Source organism: Narcine bancroftii, chromosome 12 (genome assembly GCF_036971445.1).
Source record: "Narcine bancroftii isolate sNarBan1 chromosome 12, sNarBan1.hap1, whole genome shotgun sequence".
Classification (NCBI taxonomy): domain Eukaryota; kingdom Metazoa; phylum Chordata; class Chondrichthyes; order Torpediniformes; family Narcinidae; genus Narcine; species Narcine bancroftii.
Window position 1 is genome coordinate 3,539,781 of NC_091480.1, and position 21,982 is coordinate 3,561,762.

The 21,982-nt window shown below is 42.3% G+C and overlaps 1 protein-coding gene across 4 annotated transcripts in view; it reads right to left on the bottom strand.

The window, feature by feature from the left end:
• Positions 1-21,982, bottom strand: part of LOC138747235 (ankyrin-repeat and fibronectin type III domain-containing 1-like) — a 300,694-nt gene that overhangs the window by 277,487 nt on the left and 1,225 nt on the right. For all 4 annotated transcript variants that reach the window (XR_011347384.1, XM_069906270.1, XM_069906271.1 and 1 more), the window contains exon 2: positions 8,437-8,549. The gene's annotated coding sequence lies outside the window, so the exon portion shown is untranslated. The remainder of the gene's footprint in view (positions 1-8,436; positions 8,550-21,982) is intronic.

A 21,982-nucleotide genomic window follows, 5' to 3' on the forward strand; every position in this document is an offset into this window, starting at 1 on the left:
CCAACACAACCAATCCGAGTTATGACCAATCCTTCAGTCCCAATTTTGGTCATAAGTTGAGGACTACCTGTATTATAAAAATCAAGGATCCCAGTGTTACTTCCTCTGTGGGAAGACCAATTCATTGTAACTGTGTGAAAGATCTTGTGGCTTCCACCACGGAGCTGGAGGGAGGGGGTGGGTGAATGGTGAATGAGAGTCTATGCCAGTCTCTGATCCCCAGCCAGAACTGAAAAGGACATACTACTTTGTGTCCAGCACTCTGCCTTCCAATCCTGTTTATTGGCTTTTCGTGCCATGAAATTATGTTTCTTTCATCGCACCAATGGCCAGGTACTGTCAGCAGGAATGTGGTGGAGGGAACATTCAGGGACAGGAGCTAGGGGTAGTGCTGAGTGCCTGGGAAATTCTCTCACACTCTGGGCTGACAGGAGGCAGTGACTGAGACTGCTCTGTGGCAAGACACAGTCAGACCCGAGGGAATTCTCAGCAACTCGATCCCACCGCCTGCAGCTGTTAACCTCACAGCTGCTTTCATGGTTATTTGGCCAATGGTTGTTGTAAAAAGGTGGAGGGATCCCGGAGAGGAAGCCAGGCAATCTCCCAACCCAGGCTCTATAGCTCTCCTGAACACTCAATAGATTTGAATCAACGTGCCCAATGTGTGTAGGGAGTGAGCATGTAACCACTAGGCAAATCTCTGTAACACACCACATAATCAGCAAGTAGCAGTACATTTGGCAGGGACGGGAGCTCCAGAAACATGCTAGCACCCTCTCAATCCCTACCCCATGTCCAGGCCTTTCTCCAACCGCTACCATGGAGCTGAGATCCACCATGGTGCCTGCCAGAACCTTGTGGGGAATTCTGGGTTCTGAAGAGAGTCCCTGTGCCAACCTGCCATTCAGTCGGACAACTCAGCGCCTGGCCAGGGAAACTCTCAGTGTGCAGGCCACGTCTTGGACACTGAGGCTGGAGACCTGTGCACTATGGGCCCCAACTTGTCAGCAGCCTTGCAGTGGCATGGCCTGCAGGACCATCAAGCTCACAGCAGCAAGACTTGCATCAAGACTCAGCCAGGTGAGGCACAGATCCCCAACATCGTCAAGGTCTGCTGCTGGTAGTCATCATTTTCACTGCACCTCTCCTCACCACCACTGACCGTGGCCCAGAGTCAGAGGAGCTCTTACTATCAGTGGTTTATCTCTAACTATGGGGAGGGATGGGCTTTCACCTGTGCCAAAGAACCCCATCTTCAGCGTGTTTAGCTCTGAGCCTTTCAGTGGACCTTCAACAGAGATGAAAGAGAATGGAATGATCAACCACTGATTTCCAGCCAAGACTGCATTCTCCTCGTCGTTCGCTCTCCAGCTGGGCTTTGAATCTTCACAGAGCTTTGATGCATTTCACTTTCTCTGTTCATCAATAGAATCTGTGAACAGCTGACAACTCAGCCCTGAGGTCCCGTTGCCTGATAGTTTTCTTATGTTCTAATAGTGCATTCCTTTCTGACAATTCTGTGTGTGTTTCTTCTTTAAACTGTGCAGATTAGAGCATGATCCCTATTCTGGGTGTGGTAATAGAGAAAGACCAATTTCATTACATGCAGTAGCATGAAGCTGTGACAGAATGCACTGCTAATGGTCTGCATCTCCAGAAAGATTATTTTATTCTAACACTGTTTGTCATTCTTTGGTCTATAATTTATTTGTGCTGCTATGGTATCCCAAACCCCATGGGCTCATATTTTATATAACAACCTTTGATGAGTACCTTCTCAAAATCCAGAGATCCTCTATCTACTCCACTCTGCTCAGTAGATCCTCAAAACCTGCTATCAGCGATTGTCAGACTTTCTTCTCTAAATGCATCGACTCCATGCAAACATTGTGATTTTCTGAATGTCTTGTTACCAACTCCTCACTGATAAATCCAGCAATTTACCAACTGACCTCAAGTCAACATCTCTGCATTTTCCCTCCTTTCTTCAACAGTGATACAACATTTCGAACTCCCAATCTGCTGTCACCCTTCTGGAATAATGGAGGTCATCACTATTGCACCGTTGCATGGACAGCCAGCTGTTCTGGGAACTGGAGTTGCAGGGTATCAGGTCCAGGGGATGTCAGCTTTTAACAGAAACACAGAAACGAGGTGGAGAAGAGTTCATTCAGCCTTATAATCCTGCTCTACCTTTGGAAAATCATCCAAATTTGGTTTCTTGTGACCATGAGTAGTATTCTCACTCATTTCCAAGACCCATTCAACCATGACTCCTCTCCTCCTTTGCTACACTTACTGTGCTTCCTGGAGTGCAGTTTGCTCTATCTGGTTCGTGCTTTGACCTCCTGCTTTGTACTGTCTCTCTGACAATTGTGCATTCCCACCTTGCCTGGAGTAAGGAGATCAATACTGGAATAAACACACCAAAATGCAGAAGGAACTCAGCGTCTCTAGGAGGCTAAGATATATTGCCAAGGTTTCGGGCCTGACCCCTTCTTCAGGGGTGAGTTCACCAATGCACCAGGTAATTGAAGCATACCTTCACTACTTTTGTCTTCAAGTCCCTAACAATACACAATCACATTGTGTAAGCCTGCCAAATAGCCTTCTAACTATCTGCAAATTGTGTACCAGGATGCCCTATCCCTCTGCATCTCAATCTCTCACCACTTAGATAATAGTTTAATTTTCTTCACCATCTCCTACATTACACCTGTTTGCCTGATTCTTGTCCACTCACTTACACTAGCAACACATCTTACTTTAACTTCCGGAAGCACCAATGTGTAACAGTGCTGTTCTTTATATTGGTGTGTGTGGGTGCATTCACTCTGCTTCACTTTCCACTCTTTCTGTCTGACCCACTATTCAAGCCCTTTTTTTCCCAGACCTCCAATATCTGTGCAATATTTATGGTTTAATGACAGTGGCATGGGGTCAGAAACATGAGGATCTGATGAGAGAATGAAACAGCCTCTCAGACTTATACAGCCCTTAGACCCACCTCATCGACGCTGGCCATTTTGGTCATCTACATTAATGCCATTTGCCTGCTTTAGATCCATCGATACATTGCCCCTTAAACAGAGTGATTGTACCTGACCACTGTCAGCAATATATCCACAGCCACCTCCACCTTCTGGACAGACCTTGGGTTACCAAGTGTACAGTACACAGAAACAGTGTTTCATATGGAGCTAACAGTTCCAAGAAACCTAGCAGTAACCAGGGTCCGAGGAAGTGTTTCCCGCACATGGTTGTACTGATTTCTAGTCTGTTCAGGTATGAGCAAGGGCTTCCTGCACATGGATGTACTGGTTCAGGTATGAGCAAGGGTGGGGGGGGCGTGACCATGTAAAGGACCTAGACAGACGTTTTGGTTGAGCTCTCCTTGAAGAGTGCAAAATAGATATTTAAAAGTTGAAAATCAAGATTTTCTTCATCAAAAATGGATACAGCCAGCACAAAGAAGCCAATGCAGCCAAGGACAAAGACTAATGAAGCTCCTCTTCAACTGGGAACTTCGGGTGAAAGTCCGAATGGGAGCGGTGCAAAAATGGCGACAAGACCAGCAGAACCAGGTAAAACTGGGGAGTCGGGTCAAGAGCTGAGCATCATCCTGGAAAAAACGGAGAATTTGGATAAATGATTCGTAAGTGTTAAAATGGATAAAATGACCAAAAGAACAAAAGATATTGCTGATGATCTGATGGAGAGAATGGATTGAGCAGAAGACGAATTGATGAAAACGCATGAAAAACTTGAGGATTTGGGGTGAAAAAAAGGCAAAGAATGGGAGTCAATAAACAAAGACAGCTGGACAAAATTGATCTTATGGAGAACTTCAGTTGACAGAACAATGTCCGAATTATTGGATTAAAAGAAGGAATCAAGCGAAGAGACTCGGTGAACTTTTTTCAAAAGTGGATTCCACAAGTGTTGGGAGAAGACAAATTTGGAGAAAAACTACACATCAAGAGAGATCACCAAACACTCGGATCCAGAAAAGCCGGAGATCAAAGCTATCGAGAATGGGAGATAATTCTGGAAACAGCATTTGACTATTCTAAGCAGAACAATGGCTCACCCAAGGTTGGTCATGAAAAGATACTTTTATTTCAAGACTTTAGCCTGACCTTAATTAAACAAAGAAAATAATTTGATGATGTGAAAAGTCAGTTACATGCTAAAAACTTGAAATATTTAATGATATACCCTGCAACTTTGAGGGTCAAGTAGTAGTAGGGAACCGGTTATTTTTCAAGACCAAGAACGAGGTGGAAGATTTTCTGCAAAGTTTGTAAAAAAAAATTGAGGTTGCCAAAGGAGAAGATCGAGAAAATATTTAAAATGGAACTAAGTAAAAGTAGTAAAGGTTGTATTTTTTTTATTTTTGCTAAACCGTCTTAATAGAAGAGACATTAATGGATCAAGCTGGAAGATTTGTAATGGGACATTGTAAAATTTCTGCAGAATCATGGATGCTTATGAAAATTTATGCCCCATACTATGACAATGAAGTCTTTATGAAGGATATCATTTTAAAAACTGCAGGGGGAAGACAAAATATATCGATTGGAGGAGATTTCAATTTTTGTTTAGATCCAATATTGGACAAATCAGTAAGAACAATAACAAGGGCGAAAGCTGCAAAAAATAACATGAAGGATTTAAATTTAACTGATATATGGAGGCAGCTCAACCCCTTAGAAAGAGACTATTCATTCCATTCAAAGGAACATGACTCACATTCAAGGATTGACCTATTTTTAATGTCTGCTCAGTTACAAAGTAGAGTGGTAAAAATTGAGTTTGTGGCAAGATTTTGTCAGACCAGTTAATGTTAATATTAACTATTATGACAGTGATTCCCAACCATTTACTTTCCACTCACAGACCACTTAAGTATTCCCTATGCCATCAGTGCTCTGTGATTAGTAAGGGATTGCTTAAGGTGGCATGTGAGTAGGAAGGGAAGGTTGAGAATCACTGCTCTAGACCCAATTATTACTGAAATATTTTGCTTGAAAAAAATTGTCATTGACCCATTTCCTTTGGAGTTCTGAAACTGTGCGCATAACGAATCAATTTGGAATGATTAAAACAGTGGTTTTCAAACTTTTTCTTTCCACCCACGTTAAGCAATCCCTTTTTAATCACAGAACACTTATGGCATAGGGAATACTTAAGGTGGTATGTGAGTGGAAAGTAAAAGGTTGGGAACCACTGTATTACAATAATGGAAAAGCAAGAAAGTATGCATAGATGGAGTCTTAATGCTACATTACTGAAGAGGAAGGATTTTTGTGAATTTATTAAAGAGACAGATAGAAATATTTTGTGAAAACAATCTTCCTTCTACTGACAACAGTTTTCTAATATGGGATACACTTAAATCTTACTAGAGGGGAAAAAATATTTCTTATTCTAAAAATCTTGAGAGAATATGCAAGAGAATTAGAACATTTAGAGAAGGATGAAACAAAATTGGAAAAGGAATATCAGATATCAGGAACACAAAAAATATATAGAATATTAGAGAATAATAAGTTACCATATAATATACTACACACATATAGAACAGAAAAAGATGATCTAAAAACTAACCAAAAATATTATGAGCTAGAAGAAAGGGCATACAAAGTGATATCTTGCGGGTAAAAGTAGAGGAAGTCATCCAGAATGATAAATACAATAGAAACAGAAATTGAGACTATAACATACAATCAAAAAGAAATAAATAATATGTTTAGACAATACGAAATGAAACTATATAAATCACAATTAGTAGAGATGAAAATGAAATGGAAGAATTTTTAACAAATTTTGAACTTCCTAAATTAGAAGAGAGAGAAAAAGATGAGTTAGATCAGTGGTTTCCAAACTGCCCCCCTAAACTCACATTCCATCTTAAGCAATCCCTATGCCACAAGTGCTCTGTGATTAGTAAGGGATTGCTTAAGGTGGAATGAAGAGGGAAGGGAAGGCTGAGAACCATTGCTCTGGACCCAATTGTTACTGAAATATTTTGCTTGAGAAAAATTGTCATTGGCCCATTTTGTTTGGAGTTCTGAAACCGTGCACATATTAGTGGTTTTCAAGCCTTTCCATTAGGGTTAGGGTTAAGGGTTAGAGTTAAGGGTTAAGGGTTAGGGTTAACCCTAACCCTTTTCCATTCTCATACCACCTTAAGAATCCCTTACTAATCACAGAGCATTTATGGCATAGGGATTGCTTAAAGAGGAATGCGAGTTTGGGGGGCAGTTTGAAAACCAATGACTTAGATGCACCTTTTACAAGGGGAGAAATGGAGAAAGTTCTGGGTACTTTATAAGCCAATAAGTCCCTGGGGGGAGATGGGTTCCCTCCTGAGTTCTCTAGTCAATTTAAAGATTTGTTGATGCCTCTTGATGGATGTATTGGACCATATGGTGGAGACCCCAACCCTACCGGACACTTTTTCAACAGGGAAGAGGGAGGGAGGGAAGGGATTGTTGTATTTTGTTTTGTAAGAAAAAAGTTTTATATATACATATATATTTTTTTTTTTGAAAATGGAAAAAAATTGATATGTATATTTATGAAAAAAAAACAAAAATAAAATATTCCCCAAAAAAAATGAGCAAGGTTTTCCTACACAGTTGTACCAGTTCCTGGTGCGTACAGGGCCTGTGGAAGCGTTCTTCTTTACATGCTCAACGTGCAGATCATATTAGTGCAAGTATAGTGTTTCCATGCTGTTTGGTACAATAAGCTACATTGCACAAGAACTGCTCCTTGTTGCATCGTGTCAAATGTGAGCAGAGCCTTGTTCTGGAGCTGGGAGATGGATGGTAAATCTGTACCAATGAATCCGTACTATGAGGAGCCACATCATTGCAGGTAGTCTCTTGATCAGACTCAATTCCCCTGTGTCCTGATTTTCCCTCCTTTCAGTGAACAACCATAGCCTGTTACACCACTACACTCTCTCTACTCCCCTTACTTGTTCTGATCACTGAGTCTTTCAGCCGCTCCCATTCAGTTATCCAATTAGAAGGGTGCTTTCTCCACTCTCCATGCTTAATAAACTGACTAATCAAATCTACTTGTTAGTTCAGATAGTAAAGAATACTGCTAAAGCAGGACTCCTCAGGGGCACTGCTGCACATCAGCAGGAATTACAATAAATTCAATAGTCAGAAAACTTTTCACAATAGAAAGTTAAAAGAAACAACTGGAAGGGGCTGTTACTGTGCTCTGTGCTGTATCTTTATATTTTAATTGTAAAAATCATTAAACCATTTAAATTATCCTTCAAAGCAGGAATTGCAATTAGATAAGTTCAAATAAGCAATAAGGTCTGACACTTAATCAACTATGAATACATCTATAAATAAACTCTCTTCATTTCCTTTAATACTTTACCCAATAAGCATTCTGATCATGTTTATTTTGATATTTCAGCAAATTTTAATTTAGTTCAGTGAATTTTTCATTTTCTTTCTCCTTTTTTCCTTAAATATTTGAAAATAGTTCTTTTCTATTTTTAAATTTCCCACTTAAACCATAAAGGACTTGGATTTTGTATAAATTTCTATAAAATTTCTGAGTTGTTCAACTCCTACCTGAATATACCTCTGATTTAACAGTCTCAGCAGAAATCTTCCTCGAGAAACATTCACTCAGGGACCAGGTTGTTTCTCAGCTGCCATGTTGGTGTTGGGACAAGATGTGCACCATGAAAATCTCAAGTAACCAATTACTCTGGATACTTCATTCATTTTTTCCATGAAGATTCAGCCCAACCACCCCATTTGCGATCAGCTCTTCAGTGATACCAGTGGGTGTTGAGTAAGCGTGCCTCAGTGAGAAAGTGATCTCTGCATCCAGCTTGAAAATGCCTCTGCCATTACTTCAGTGAGCAGTTATAGAGCATTACCAATGCTTCACATGTGTGTTAATACATTAACACTGTATGCCAGCTCACATTCATTGATAAAACACGTGTTCAACTGGCCGATAAATCTTCCCTCAGCACTGATAATACAGCAGGTAGAGGGATTCCATAACCTCTCCAGGAAAATTCCAAATTACTTCCTCTAATATTTTTTAAATATTGTTTATCAATTGATTAAAAATCAGCCCATTCCATGAAATAATTCTGACACGTTAACTCTGTTCCTCAGTCCCCCCTAAAAAGTGGTATTTCCAGCTTTCTCTGATATAACAAAGAATCCACTGAACAGGAACAAAAACATATTGGACAACCAAGCACCCTTGAACAGGGAAGCTGCCACAGCAGGGAGTACAATTGGAGGAAGGACCATAATTTCAGATTCTCTGAATGTTAGCCTGATCTCCTTGGGGTTCAAATGGGGCTACCACCACCCTTCACTTTCTTTATCCATGAATTTCAACTATAACCTCTTGTTCACTGTATGAGCTTCTCACCTCCGAACTCTAGGGTTCACAAGTGCCCTTCTGGCACGCGAGTCCTCTTCTTCGGACACCTTGTCTTAAGTGGTCTGGTGGCCCTCCAAAGCCCTCCTTAGGAACACAAGTGCCTAAAAACAGGAGGCATAAGAATCACCTAATGTAGGAGTGTATAGATAAAGCAGAGAACCTCAGAGATAATTCCCAATCCACATCATCTTGGTTAGCATCAACTGCTAACTCCTGGATCTGAGGCAATGTGACACCAAAATTGGTGGTGGAGTGGACAGTGAGGTAAGCTATCTAAGGATCTAGATCAGTTGGGAAGTAGGGTCAAGAAGTGGCAAATGGAGTAAAACACGACATGTGGTTGAAGTAAAAGCACAATGCTGGTCAAACAGTGTCCTTTATAGAGCAAAGATAAAAATACATCATCGACATTTCAGACTTGAGCCCTTCATCAAGGTGGCAAATGGAATTTAACTTTGAAGTCAAGCCAGGGCAGGCCTTACACGGTGAATAGTGTCAACCTGGAGAATAGAATAGAGAACACGACAGCACAGTACAAGCCCTTCAGCCCTCAATGTTGTGTCAACCCATATATTAATTTTTAAAAAACTAAACCATCTCTAGTTTGTTACCCTCTATTTTTCTTTCATCCACGTGCCTGTCTAAGAGTCTCTTAAATGCCTCGAATGTTTGTCTCCACTACCATTCCTGGCATGGCATTCCATACACCCACAATTCTATGTAAAAAAAAAATGACAATGTCTCCCCTAAACTTCCCTCCCTTCACTTGTATACGTCCTCTGGTGTTTGCAGCTCTTGCCCTGGGAAAAAGGTGTTGGCTATCTACCCTATCTATGCCTCTCATAATCTTGCAGACCTCTAAGTCTCCTCTCATCCTTTGCTCCAAAGAGAAAAGTTCCAGCTCTGATAACCTTGCCTCATAAGACTTATTTTCCAATCCATGCAACATCCTGGTGAATCTCCTCTGCACCCTCTCCATAGCTTCCATGGGCCTTCCTATCATGAGGTGACTAGAACTGAACACAATATTCTTCGTCCCACTAGAGATTTGTAGAGTTGGAACATGATCTCTTGACTCCAGAACTCAATCCCCCTATTAATAAAGCCCAATAACCCATAGGCCTTCTAAACTATCCTATCAACTTGTGCAACGACCTTGAGAGATGAATAGATTTAGACCTCAAGGTCTCTCTGTTCATCCACATTCTTAAACCATTAACTCAGCCCTCAGCCTTCTGGTTTGTCCTTCCAAAATGCATCAAATGTTGTAGAACCCGCAAGATCTAGGGGTACGGGTCCATAATTCCTTGAAGATGGTCAGGGATGGTGAAGAAGGCAATTGGCATGCCTGAATTAATTGGCAGGGCACAGGATACAAACATTGGGATCTCAGGAATCAGCAGTACAAGATGTTAGTGAGACCACTTTCTCGTGTGTAATTCAGATCATCTAGCTATAGGAAGGATATCAATAAGTTGGAAGGGGTGCAGAGGAGATTGACCAGGGTAGATGGTTCAGGAATCAAAGGGCCTCAGTTTAAGGTGAGAGGGGAGACATTCAAGAGGGTTGCAGATTTTTCACTCAAAGGCTGGCCCGAATCTGGAATGAGCTGTCAGATGAAACTGTAGAAGTGAGCATAATTACAATGTTCAACCGTTTCTCTCCATGGGACACCCGCAGAGTCCCTCCTACTTCTTGTGACCCAGGGTTGACTGTGCCTGTATCATCTCATAGTGAGGGAGTCTACTTGATACCGTGTATATCTCATTGACAGACATTTCCCCAGGGGGATATGGTTAATACAAGAGGTCATAGTTTTAAGGTCCTTGGGAGTAAGCGCAGGGGGGATACAAGTTCTTTAATCAAGTGGTAGATGCAGGGACAATGTGTGTGTGTTTTAAACTTAACTTTTATTTCCATTATCATCACGTGAGGAAACAAACAAAATACAGAGATCACACAACAGATGGGCACAGCGCATCAATCTATCTCATTCGAGTTCTGTTCATTCAGGCATCATAGATTTAGGCACCCAATTATCCTAACCAATATTCCGACACCTATACGTTTCTTCATTTGCCCACTGTGACATTTTCGAGCTGAAATAGGAGGGTCAGAATAAATCTTATTGAATTTATCACAGTGTCATCCCAAACGTGCAATTATACACAATCACAATCTCATCTGTGGTCGGATCTGTTTATCGATCAAACCTCCATGCAGACTGATTGCTGCCAAACGACCCAAAAAGCTGAACACCACCACATTAAAACACGGTGAGTGTGCTGATACCTTAAAATCCTCCATGGAAACTGTTCGAAGCAGCTGGTTGATAATCCACTAGATGATATTACTGAGCACTGGAATGCTTTCAAAGAAACGGTCTCCAGCGCTGCCCAGGACACCTTGGGGAAAGTCAAGTGCAAGCATCAGGACTGGTCTGATGAGAGCAACCAATCTGCGCAAGACCTTCTAAGAGCTAAGGCAGTTGCACTCCAAGCTCTCCTGCGACACCCAAACTCAAGTTCCAAACAATGTGCCTTTTTGAGTGCAAAATCAACTTCGTAGAGACAGCTCAGAGCTATGAAAGTCCAGTGGTGGGCAAACAAAGCCAAGGAGTTACAAGCCTTTGTTGACTGTAATGACTCAAGAAGCTTCTATGAAGCAATCAAAGTTGTGTATTATCCATCAAAGCAAGGTACCTCACATCTCCAGAGCAATGACAGTCCATCCATCTTCACTGAGAAGTCAGAACACATGAAAAGATGGCAAGAACACTTCCACGAGCTGTTGAATAGACCAGGAACCATCACCAATGAAGCACTGGGCAGAGTATACCCTCGACCCATATTGTTTGAGCGAGGTGCTCCCCCTCCTCTTCACAAGGTCATCAAAGCCATCAAACAACTAAAACCCAACAAAGCACCAGGCCTGACAGTATTGCAGCCGAGATCTACCAGTTTGGGGGTAACACTAACATCATGCCTGCACCAGCTGTTTACAAAGTTGTGGGGAGCTGCTGAACTACCACAAGACTTCAAAGATGCACCATCTACAAGAACAAGGGAGACAAGAGAGATCAGAACAGTTGAAGTAAAATGCCTCATGAATATCATCCTTAGAAATTTGGTGTCCAACATCAATGACAACATCCTTCCAGAAAGCCAGTGTGGTTTTCAAACAGCCCATACTACAGTGGATATGACCTTCTCACTGAGAAATCTCAAAAAATGTGTTGAGCAGTAGAGAAGTCTCTAAGTCACATTTATTGATCTAACCAGAGCATTTGACACTGTTGGTAGAGGCGGCCTGTGGAAGGTCTTACCAAATTCAGTTGCCCCCCCACCCCCGCCCCACTTAACCAAAATCATCTGTCAGTTCCACGAAGGTATGGAAGCCCACATCAATATGTGTGGTGAGTTATCAGACCCATTTCCCATCAGCAATGGTATAAAACAGGGTTGTGTTTTGGCTCCTACTCTGTTTGGACTATTCTTCGCTGCTGTTCTTCAGGATGCCACATCAGGGTTGATGGTGGGCTCCTCAACCTCGCAAGACTGAGAGCAAAACAAAAGTCAGGGACATTGTGGTACACGAGCTACAGTTTGCTGATTACTGTGTGCACTGGTTGCCCACTTTCTCGAAGACTCCAGTCGCTTTGCCAGTACTGCTAAGAACTACGGATTGACAATCAGCCTGAAAAAGATGGAGGTTTTGGACCAACCAGCCCCTGCTCAAGTTACAAAGAACCAACTGTCCTCATTGATGACACTCGTCCCAATGCTGCCAACCAATTTTGCTACCTGGGCACCACAATAACATCTTCAGCTTCTCTAGATGTAGAGACTGAATCAAGAACCAGAAAGCCCAGAAATGTCAGCTGAAAGATTGGATTTGGTCACAGACATCAGGTTGGCCACCAAGCACAAGGTGTACAAGGCCGTTGTCATATCAGCCTTGCTCTATGGATGTGAGACGTGGTGCCCATATCAAAGTCACTTGTGTCAGCTTGACCAACATACGTTCTCTGATGAAGATCACCTGGCGAGTCAAGATCTCCAATATCGAGGTCCTTTCTCGACCCAGAATGCCAGCAGTTTCAACCTTGGTGATGTCAGCAGCAGGACATGTTGTTAGAATGTCCGACGGAAGACTGCCCAAGGGCATCTTGTATGGCCAACTGTCCAGTGGTACCCAAAAAACGAGGAGGCCAGTGACTACAGTACAAGGATATTCTACACAAAAGCCTCAAGAAAGCTGACATTGCCCCATCAACATGGGAGGATCTGGTTCAAGATGGCTCACAGTGGAGGGACACCATCAGAAAAGGCATGGATGCTTCTGAGAACAACTTCAAAGAGGCAACAGAGGAAAAATGCATGAAGCACCACAACAAAGCTTTTGCCCTGCTGCCCCTCCAGGCCTCATCTGCCAAATATGTGGCAAGCAGAGCCTGTCAAGGATCAGCCTGTACAGCCACTCCAGGATAGACATATCAAACCCCATAAACTGACTGAAAGGAACCATCATCATCCTACTGGATAGATAGCAAGAAGAAGATGCATTACTCCAATTACACGTAGAGGATTACAGGATTTTTTTAAAGAGACTATTAGATAAGTATGTGGAACTAAGAAACGGGTTATGCAGTGGGGACAATTGGACAGATGTATGCATGGGAAAGACTTAGAAGGACCAAATGCTGGCATATGAGACTATTCCCAAAGGCCAGGGTGCCAGGCATAGTTTATGTTGTATGACACGAAGAACATTTGTCTGAATTGTCATCAGAATAGGAATAGGTAATTTCCTGTTCTCTACATTGGAAGGCCAGAGTTCCATCAGCCTGACAGTCAATGGTCTCTCCCAATAGTGCTGGAATTAATTTGCTTCTGACTGGGAATATTTTGCTCCATGTGACTTGTGGTTTCTGTGGAATTGCTCTCTCAAGTAGGTCACACACCATGCTGACAACTGAAGTCCAATTAATATTCAAAGAATCCCTCACAAACCAGAAGAACTTGGAGTCATGTTCTTGTGCCTGAGCTACATGAGGTTTCCGCCTAGATGCAGTATTTACCTATATGCTTGTGAAATTGTTTTGATCATTATTGCAGGAATGAGCACTGGTGTTAAATGATCCAGCAACCCTGAGAAGGATGGGCCAACGATGTGGCAATTACTTCAGGGAAGAGTTATCAGTGAGTTGAATAAAGCTGCCTGCAATAAACGCTGTACCTGTCAGCTTCACCCAAATAAACTATTTGTTCATGGTACATGCTACATAGTGCATGCCTGGCTCACCAGTACACAGTGCAAGCCTCGCCCACTGAAACACAGTACATGCCTGGGTTCCCAAAACACGGTACACGCCTGGCTTCCCAGAACACGGTACACGCCTGGCTTCCCAGAACACGGTACACGCCTGGCTTCCCAGAACACGGTACACGCCTGGCTTCCCAGAACACGGTACACGCCTGGCTTCCCAGAACACGGTACACGCCTGGCTTCCCAGAACACGGTACACGCCTGGCTTCCCAGAACACGGTACACGCCTGGCTTCCCAGAACACGGTACACGCCTGGCTTCCCAGAACACGGTACACGCCTGGCTTCCCAGAACACGGTACACGCCTGGCTTCCCAGAACACGGTACACGCCTGGCTTCCCAGAACACGGTACACGCCTGGCTTCCCAGAACACGGTACACGCCTGGCTTCCCAGAACACGGTACACGCCTGGCTTCCCAGAACACGGTACACGCCTGGCTTCCCAGAACACGGTACACGCCTGGCTTCCCAGAACACGGTACACGCCTGGCTTCCCAGAACACGGTACACGCCTGGCTTCCCAGAACACGGTACACGCCTGGCTTCCCAGAACACGGTACACGCCTGGCTTCCCAGAACACGGTACACGCCTGGCTTCCCAGAACACGGTACACGCCTGGCTTCCCAGAACACGGTACACGCCTGGCTTCCCAGAACACGGTACACGCCTGGCTTCCCAGAACACGGTACACGCCTGGCTTCCCAGAACACGGTACACGCCTGGCTTCCCAGAACACGGTACACGCCTGGCTTCCCAGAACACGGTACACGCCTGGCTTCCCAGAACACGGTACACACCTGGCTTCCCAGAACACGGTACACACCTGGCTTCCCAGAACACGGTACACACCTGGCTTCCCAGAACACGGTACACACCTGGCTTCCCAGAACACGGTACACACCTGGCTTCCCAGAACACATTGCATGCCTGGCTTCCCAGAACACAGTGCACGCCTGGCTTCCCAGAACACAGTGCACGCCTGGCATCTCAGAAGACAGTAAACACCTGGCTTCCTGGTACACAGTACACACCTGGCTTCCCAGAACATGCTACAAACCAGGCTTCCCAGAACATGGTATCCACCTGGCTCACTGGTCTACAGTACATGCCTGGCTTCCCAATACACAGTACATGCCTGACTTCCCTGAACATGGTACATGCCTGACTTCCCTGAACATGGTACATGCCTGACTTCCCTGAACATGGTACATGCCTGACTTCCCTGAACATGGTACATGCCTGACTTCCCTGAACATGGTACATGCCTGACTTCCCTGAACATGGTACATGCCTGGCTTCCCTGAACATGGTACATGCCTGGCTTCCCGGAACATGGTACACACCTGGCTCACTGGTACACAGTACCTACCTGGCTCATCGGTACACCTGGCTTCCCAAAACATGGTACATGGCTGCTTCCCAGAACACAGTACATGCCTGTACACCTGGCTTCCCAGAATATGGTATGTATCTAGGTTCACAGAACATGGTACACACCTGGCTTTCCAGAACACAGTACATGCCTGGCTCCAAGTATGTCTGGCTCTACCAGTACACAGTACATACTTGGCTCCCTAGTGCACAGTCACATGTGACTTGCCGGTACGCATCTGAACGTAACACAAGCCTGGCTCCCTGGTACAGGACATGTCTGACTCCCTGGTACACAGTACATACCTGGATCACCAGTACATGGCACACAGTAGCCAATGTATCAGCCTGCTCACACACGTAGCAACGTGCAAGCAAACCATAATGGCAAAGACCAACAAACAGCAGCTTAATAAGCCTATCAGTAGAAAAGCATGATCAAGAGATGTGATAGAGAAAACCCAAGAGGTAATCTCAAGACTTCCACCTTGGTCTGAGAGAAAATTGGCAGTTCTTCCTCAGATTATGGAGTGGTAAAATCATAGTGTTTAAAGAGTTTCAGTTGTGTGTCAAAATAAACTACAGGCAGAAAGTTCAATGTGTATAGATTCAAAGTCAAAGAGGAAGAGCCCAACCATGAACCAATCCCTCCTTCTCTTCCTGTCTCTACTCTAAATCACATGGTCTCCGACTTCCCCACTGAAGAACAAATGGCCAAATAGACACATTTGAAACAGCAGTAGGCCCTTCAGGGCTGTTCTACCCATTCAATGAAGACTTGGCTGATTTAACTCCATGTCCCACAATCAGTAAAAAAAAAAACACTGCTGGAGAAACTCAGCAGGTCAAAAGGTGAGCTTTATGTCACAAAAATAAAGATCCACAACAAAAGTTTTGGGCTTGATCCCTTCATCAAGCCCAATGTAGCAAATGTAGGCAGATGCCTGAACTGGGGACCAATGATGTGGGGAGGAAGGGTGTGGAGATCATGCAGAGTGAGATCAGGGAGCAAGGAGCAGGTTAAAGGGCAGAACCTCCAGGATAGCAATCTCAGGATTGCTACCAGTACTACGTTCAGGTGAGGTAAGAAATAGAAAGATATTGCAGCTAAAACACATGGCTGAAAACATGGTGCAGGAGGGAGGGCTTTAGATTTGTAGATAATTGGGTGACATTCCAGGGAAGGTGGGAACTGTTCCAGCAGGACTGTTTACATCTTAACTGGAAAGGGACAAATATTCTTGCAGGCAGGTTTTCTAGGGTGGCTCTGGTGGGTTTAAACTAGATGTGAAGGGGGAGGGGAACCAGAGTAAAAGAGATGTACGGGAGAAGGATAAAATTGAAGACAGATGTTGTATGCATCATTTGTATTCAACAGAGAGCAGGAGAAGGAGATTTTCTTCACTATTTATTTCAATGTTAAATGTGTGCAAGATAATTGTCTACATCAATAAATAGAGGTACCAATGAGAGAAGAGGCAGAATTAGATCTGCTATTAGAAAATGAGATAGGTCAGGTGACAGAGGTGTGTGTTGGGGAGCAGTGATCATAATCCTATTGGTTTCAAAATAATTTATGGAGTAAGATCAGTCTAGAGCCAGGGTTGAGATTTTTGATTGGAGACATGCTAATTTTGAGGCGAATGGAATGGATTTGGAAGATGTGGACTTGGATAAATTGTTTTATGGAGAGGATATAGAAGGAAAATGGAGAGCATTCAAAGGTGAAATTTTAAGGATACAGAGACAGTATGTTTCTGTTAAGATGAAAGAAAAGGTTAAAAGTTTTAGCGACCCTTGGTTTTCAAGGGTTATTGGAAATATGGTTCAGTAAAAGAGAGAGGTCATGTATAGACCAGCATGAAGTAAATGAGGTGATAGAGGAATAATATAAAAAGAATCTGAAGAAGGAAATTAGAAAGGCTAAGAGGAGATATGAGGTTTCTTTGTCAAGTAAGATGAAAATAAATTCAAAGGGTTTTGACAGATATATTAGGAGTAAAGAGATAGTGGTCCCCTAGAGGATGAGAGTGGACGGCTATGTGTGGAGCCAAAAGAGATGGGGGAGATTTTGAGTAATTTTTCTTCAGTGTTTACTAAAGAGAAAGATATTGATCTGAGTAAATTAAGGGAAATAAGTCGGGAAGTTATGGAAACGATGATGATTAAAGAAGAGGAAGTTCTGGCACCTTAAAGGAAAATAAAGGTGGATAAATCTCCAGGCCCTGACAAGATATTCTCTAGGACCCTGAGAGATGTTAATGTAAAAATAGTAGCGGCTTTGTCAGAGATATTTAAAATGTCATTAGTAACGTGAATGGGGCCGGAGGATTGGAGGGTAGCTCATGTAGTTCCATTGTTTTAAAAAGATGCACGGAGTAAATCTAGTAATTATAGGCCAACAAGTTTGACGTCAGTGGTGGGTAAGTTAATGGAAAGTATTCTTAGAGATGGTATATATAAATATTTGGATAGGCAGGGTTTGGTTCAGAACAGACAACATGGATTTGTGAAGGGAAGATCATGTTTGACAAACCTTATCAAATTTTGAGGAGGTTACTAGGAAAATTGATGAGAGTATGGCAATGGATGTTGAAGATATGGACTTTAGTAAGGCCTTTGATAAGGTTCCTCAGGGAAGGTTAGTTAAGGAAGTTCAGTCATTAGGTATTAACATTGAAGTAGTGAAATGGATTCAACAATGGTTGAATGGGAAATGCCAGAGAATAATGGTAGGTAACAGTCAGAATGGAAGCCGGTGACTAGTGGTGTGCCTCAGGGTTCAGTATTGGGTCCATTACTGTTTGTCATATACATTAATGATCTGGATGATGGGATGGTCAATTAGATGAGTAAGTATGTAGATGATACTAAGATAGGTGGAGCTGTGGATAGTGGAGAAGGGTTTCAAAGTTTGAAGAGGGATTTAGGGCAGTGAGAAGAGAGGGCTGAAAGATGGCAGGTGGAGTTTAATGTAAATAAGTGTGAGGTGTAACATTTTGGTAGGGCTAATCAAATAGGATATACATGGTGAATGGCAGGGCATTGGGCATTGAAGAATGCAGGACAGACGGATCTAGGAATAATGGTACATAGTTCCCTGCAGGTGAAGTCACATGTGGATAAGATGGTGAAAAAAGCTTATGGTATGTTGGCCTTTATAAATCAGAGCATTGAGTATAGGAGCTGGGATGTTATGTTAAAATTGTACAAGGCATTGGTGAGGCCAAACTTGGAGTATTGAGTAGTTTTGGTCACCAAAGTATAGGAAAGGTATTGTTACAAGCCCAAAGGACCCCAAAACCCAGCAGTAATAGACATTCACCAAGGCAAGTAGTTATTTAAACAAAAGTTGTTTTTAATTAACTTTAAACATGAAAACAGAATCAAACTTTAACTTATCTCTATTCTTAACTAACCCAAATGAACCCCCTTATAATTCTAAGCACACGTGTATGTAATGTGTGTGTAAATTTAAGAAAAGTTCTTTGGTTCACAGTTCAATCACATTTCTCATTCTTACAAGTTCACTGGTTGTTGGTAATTCTTATAATGTGCATAGAATTTAACATGTATAAAGTTCACTAGGCTTTGGTGCTCAAAAGGTAAATGTTTACTGCTCAGGAAGGTTCTTGTAGGGTTTGCAGAGAGAGATTTGTTGTTCCAGGATTTCCACAACTTAAGTACTACCATTAATCACCTCAATGTCTTGCCGCTGAAACTGCCCCATCAGGGTTCTCCAGACAATAACCTCTTTCTTTCAGGCTATCACAGAGTTCCTTTCTGTTCCACTTATTCCAGGAGAAACATCAGACAGATAGCACTTCCAGCCATCCGCCTCTCTGGAGCTTTTCTGTTTCCCATCAGCTTTTCCTGGCTTGCATTGTTCAGCTGTGACTGAGAGAGCTTGTTGAGCTTGTCTTCTCTCTCTCTCTCTCTCTCTCTCTCTCTCTCTCTCTCCAAATGAGACTACCAGGAAGCCCATGTGACTTTCTCACTTGCAAAAATTCCCACCTTCTTCAGCAAGCAGCAGGAGTTATCCTACTACTCCCATCTGTTATCTTAGATAAACAAAACCCAGGAGTGACCTTTCTGTGAGCACTCTGTAGGCACTTGCACACAGTCAGTTTGTCTCCTCTTCCAAACAATGGTCTATTAATTTCATGACGTCATTTCAATAAGCACCTACTTGTGAAATGTGCATAACATTCTCCATAGCCTCTATAATGTTACTGAAAATGAATTCTTCAAAATTTCAAATAAGATCTGCTTTAAAATGTGTGTATGTACGTAATCCACTAATCTTACCAAATTCCTCCCAATATTTATCCGTTACAGTATCAACAAATTGGAGAGAGTGCAGAGAAGATTTACTAGAATGTTTCCAGGGTTACAGGGTCTAAGTTATAGGGAAAGGTTAAATATAGGCTCTTTCATGCAGTGAAAAAGCCCAAGTGTAAAGGCGAAGGTTCTCCGCCCTTATGTTGGGAGACTTACCTCCATGAATATGCCCTGGCCGACTCCAAAGCGCCAAATGCAATCCCTCTTGGGGAAAGGGTCAGTGGCAGAGCACTGTATTCCACCCACCATGATTGGACTGCCGCTGCAAGCAACTGGCTAGGGGTGGGCTGATGAAGTTACAATGATGCCATCAGCCTGTGACCCATCTCCCCTCCTTCTTCAATTCACTCAGCCCTCTCCCTCCTTGACCCCCTCAGGGCAGGAGCATCCATCAGGAGTCAGAGGGCAGGGGCAGCTGACGGAGGCCATCAGGGCAGGGGCAGCTTGTCTACTTGTGACAGTCCCACCAACCACTCCAGCACTTCATCAGGTCACTTTGGTCTTCGGAGCCGCTTGTCAACACCAGTGGCTCAAAATGCGGCAGAGCAATGGGAAATGCAGAGTGGTTCCAGCTGTGTGGGGGATTATGGGGAGGGAAGACAGCCATTGCTCTGGCACGTATTTATGACAGGCAGTACCACGGTACCAGTCACCCCACCTACAGCGACTCCAAAGGGCACTACAAGCCACCATTCAACATCAATGCGACGCAGGAGCTGCCTTTTAGGGCTGCTTCATGAAAGATAAGTTTATATTTTTTCCTCTGTGTTTATAGCTGGCATCCAGGTAAAGGCGTGAAATGAAAGGGGTTAGTGCTTTATTCTTTGGAGCAGAGGAGATTGAGAGGGATTTGATTGAAGTATTTAAATTAATAGAGTTGAGGTGGAGAGGCTTTTGTCTTTAAGAAAGGGGGAGATAAAAATAAGAGGACATGATTTGAGAGTCAGGGGGCAAAAATTTAGAGGAAACATGAGGGGGGCTTCTTTTTTTAATAATTTTTTATTTAATACTTCACTGCAAACCATGTTAGTAACAGTACAGGTATAAATAAATATTCAGCATTAAAATATACACAGTGACATTTTCATTTTTTTCCAGCTTCCCCCTCACCCTTCCCACCCCCATAACTTAAAGCAAGAAATGAAAGAAGGAAGAAGAAATAAATAAATAGAACAGAGAAGAGAAGAAAAAGAAATCGTGTCATCCAATATTTCATCTTTAATTATTGTCATGATTGTAACTTATCGCTTTAAGAGACGGAGTCTGAAATTGGCAGTTTATAATATTCTCTACGTATGGTTTCCAAATTTGTTCAAATAAAGCATATTTGTCTTTTAGCTTATAGGTAATTTTTCTAAAGGAATACACTTGTTCATTTCTATGTATCATTGTTGTATTTTTAAGGTTGCTTCTGTTTTCCAAGTTCTCATTATGCACTTCTTTGTTGCTGGAACAGCAATCATATAAATTTGATTTGAGCCCTGTCTAATTTTAGCCCCAATTCTTTATCTTTTATGTTGTTTAACAGGAAGATTTTTGGGTCTTTTGTTTTTTTTTATAATTCTATTTAATATTTTAAATCCTCCCAAAAGGTTTTCACTTTTGTATATGCCCAAATTGCATGTATTGTTTCTCCAATTTCTTGTTTTCAACGGAAGCATTTGTCCGATAGTGTTGGATTCCATTCTTTTAACTTTTGAGGTGTATCATATAGTATGTGTAGCCAATTGTTTTGTATCATACGAAACTGAGTATTTATTGTATTAATCATGGTCCCTGCACATAGTTCCTTCCATGTTCATTCTTTTTTCGAACATTTAAAACTTTTTCCCAACCTTGCTTGGGTTTCTATATTGCTTCATCATTTTCCTTGTATTGCAATTTGCTGAACATATTTGTAATAATTTGGTAATAATTGCAGTGTCTGTAATTAAGTATTCATAGCAGCTACTTACAGGTAATCTTCGGCTAGTTCCCAACTTTTCTTTTAAATAAGTTTTCAACTGATAGTATGAAAATGTAATATTACCATGTAATATTCCATATTTTTTTAACTGTTCAAATATCAATACATTATTTCCCAAAAATCAATCACTTTTCTTGCCCATTCCTTAAAAAATAAATTGTCTATTGCAAAAGGAATTAATGGGATTTGCGCTATTAACATTTTTGGTATTTGATCCTTTATCAGCTTTTGCTCCAGATGGATTCTCTTCCATATTTTTAGCATATGATGTAGTATTGGTCAATTGTTATGTTGTACCCGTTTCTCATCCCATTTACAGAGTGAATGTTCAGGGACCTTGTCTCCTCATTTACATAATTCTGTAAGGGATACTGAAATGTGAGGAGTCAAGCAAGTGCTCATTAGAAATGAAGTATTATGGGTTAAATCAGGGTGAAGGGATGCTGAAATGGGAGGAAGGGTTATAAAAGTATAATAAAATAAGGATCTTCAAAACAGGATAGCAAGTAGATAGCTTTTGCAAGTC